Here is a 3,374-nt window from a genome sequence, read left to right as displayed (position 1 = left end):
ACTACTGTAGTGAATTGGTAGATGGTCGGAATAACGATTGGGCCTAGTAGTATCAAGGAAAACCTGCAGATTCTTGTATTCAGTATGCTGTTAGATAAGATGTCATTCCAAATATTCATCCTCGTTTGAAGCTTAAACAGTTTATATAGAACCAAGAGGAAAAATCAAACTCATATTATCAATGCTCATCGAATATTCAACGTTTTCGCTTTGTCTTTTTACCATTGAAATCATACAAGTTTCTGGTTTAATGAAATCGAAAATATCACTGAATCAAATGCGATTGTTTTCGGACCTTAAATAGTTTGTCTGCGTAAAATGAGTAAATTTATCTCAAATTCACACAAACTCTCTATCACTTCTTTACAGTCTACTCTGTGTTTCGGCTTTAGCGTATTGAAAAGCTCCCTTCGAGAACTTCCTCCCCAGAAACCTGCTCCATGCTCCTCTCCATTTGCAGTTCCTGTGCTTATCATTTTTTTACTTCCTTTTCCGTCAAATAAATGATGAAAAAGACAGTGGCACAAATCTCCTAAATTGAGGGAAACTTGCCCCTGAGCCGCCATTCTGATACCTGTATCCCAGTTAATAGTTATATACGGGAAAGGGCTCTACGGATACTTGTCAAACGGTTGATTACAAAATCTTAGATTACCGAGGAAATCATCTAATCGCTTAAAGATGAATTACTTTGAACCAATGAATTTGAGAATAATTTGTGATCATTACCCATAGCGAAATCCTTGAATTCGGCGCCCCCTAAGGCCTGGCGCCCTTGGCGGGGGCCAACCTGGCCAACTACACGCTACGGCGCTGTGTATTGTATATTCTTTAACTTTCTTACCCCAATTGTTTATAGATGACTATTTGGGATTTGATAGCAACCCAATTGGAGGTCCAAAATTATAAAGCATGAACGCTACCATTTCCGTTCCATAGGCGTAACTAGAGTCCCGGTCCAGAATCTCCAGATGGCCATGACCCCAGCGGGTGGGATGTATTTTTCTAAGTCGATGTAAGGCACTGCGCGCATGGGTTGCAATAGAAATTGTTTGACTAAGTTTATCGCTTATTCGTCCTGGAACTAACATTAAGCGTAAAGACAACTGATTTCCAATTATGCTGTGACTACTTCAAAAGGCTGTGTTTATACCAACTTGTCTTCTCCATATAACTCAGGACTGGTAGCGATCAATACTGTTCAAAATACTAATTTTAGTGATCAACGTTGACGAAAACCAAATAGCTAGTTTCATTTGCAGGAAAAGTGACCAAATATTGACTTTCAGTCAGTGTCAAGACAAACTCTAGATCTCAAAACTCATGTACTTATACTCAAAGCAAAATCTTGTCTGCCCCAACTTCCCGATCAGGAATGCATAACAAAATAATAACACACTTATATCAATGGTTGTTATTTATAACAACGTGTGTTATATTTAGATAATTCGATAGGAAATCATCTTTGGCCAGTTAAATTTCATATCAAATTAAAACAACATTAGTTATGTATATTTTCACTGAAATTGCCTACATTGGGGTAAAATCTTAGGTAACCACTTTCATTATAAATTTCCACGTTAAATATGAAAAGACGGAACAAAGATAATTGCCTACATTATGGATAATAATCCGTCATTCGTAGCGTATTGGATTTTTATACGTAATGTAGGCATATCTTCGATGAAGATTATTGTACCGAATAATTATATCAACGTTTGTTATAATGTTGATATGAAGGTATCAGCTTCTGTAATAATTGTTTTACGGCTAGTGGAAGTTTTGTTATTTTAACAACTAACCAGTCAAATTTATAACACATTTTGTTATAATATTTTTCTGGAATAAATAACTCCCCTTGTTATAATTTTGTTTCGCATTATTGATCGGGTTATTTAAGCAAATGTCCTCCACAGCACTGTATGCCCAGATTCCTCCCCTTCCCCAGCACGACCGTCAGCGTGAGCACACGCAGTTTCCCTGCCAACCTCGCGCTCGGATACCAGTAACCGTAGCCGAATACGAACCGGCGGAATAGCACAAACTCAACATTGGCGATCCTGACCGGTAATATTATTTCATTTTATGATATATTTTCGCAAGGTGAGACTCTTCAAAAATATCAAGCGATTTACTACGTTGGTAAATTGGTTGGTGGCCAAATTCTGAACATATTTAAATATACATTTATTTATTTATTTATTACCACACTAAGGCCGCAAGGTGCAATACAGAAAACTCTTCGTCATTTGGCTCGATCCATGGCTGCACGTCGCCAACCACGCAGTCTGCGGAGGGTCCGCAAATCGTCCTCCACCTGATCGATCCACCTTGCCCGCTGTGCACCTCGCCTTCTTGTTCCCGTCGGATCGTTGTCGAGAACCATTTTCACCGGATTACTGTCCGACATTCTGGCTACGTGCCCGGCCCACCGCAGTCTTCCGATTTTCGAGGTGTGAACGATGGATGGTTCTCCCAACAGCTGATGCAACTCGTGGTTCATTCGCCTCCTCCACGTACCGTCCGCCATCTGCACCCCACCATAGATAGTACGCAGCGCTTTCCTCTCGAAAACTCCCAGTGCGCGTTGGTAATTACCCAATGCAGGGCTCTAGCCAGTGCCTCACCACCGTGTTTAAACAGCTCTCCCGGTAGTTGTCAACTCCAGGAGCTTTGTTATTTTTCATCCGGCCGATCTCCTCCTGGATTTCCTGGATATTCGGAGCCGGAAGTCGTATGTCCTGTGCGCGTGCTCCTAGGTTCATTACCGTACCGCCACCGTTGTCTGCCACATTGCCATTCAGGTGTTCTTCGTAATGCTGCCACCACCTTTGGATCACCTCACGCTCGTTTGTAAGAAGGTTCCCGTTTATGTCCTTTCACATATCGGGCTGGGCACGTGACCCTTACGTGAACGGTTTATCTTCTAATAGAACTTTTGTGCGTTTTTAGCGCGGTACAATTGCTCCGTCTCTTCACGGTCTCGATCTCCCTGCTGACGCTTTTCCCTCCGAAAAATCGAGTTTTGTCTGTTCCGCGCCCGTTTGTATCGTGCCTTGTTCGCCCTCGTGCGGTATTGCAGCAATCTCGCCCATGCTGCGTTCTTCTCTTCTACTAAATGCTCACATTCGCCATCATACCAGTCGTTACTCTGATCCGGGGCCACCGTGCCTAGTGCAGCGGTTGCGGTGCTTCCAATACAAATACAGAATGCCTAAGACTACTTATTATTTTTTGAATGATGAAAAAGAGACAAACATTTTTTACATAGAAAAGGGCATATTGGTAAGCGTCATTTTCATAACAGTAAAAAGATAAAGATCAACATTTCTCGCGTGATTTTTGAAAACGTCGTAAGTCCAAAAGAGAGGCTC

This window comes from Armigeres subalbatus, chromosome 2 (genome assembly GCF_024139115.2).
Source record: "Armigeres subalbatus isolate Guangzhou_Male chromosome 2, GZ_Asu_2, whole genome shotgun sequence".
NCBI classification, from domain to species: Eukaryota; Metazoa; Arthropoda; class Insecta; order Diptera; family Culicidae; genus Armigeres; species Armigeres subalbatus.
Note: the sequence above shows the minus strand (reverse complement) of the source record.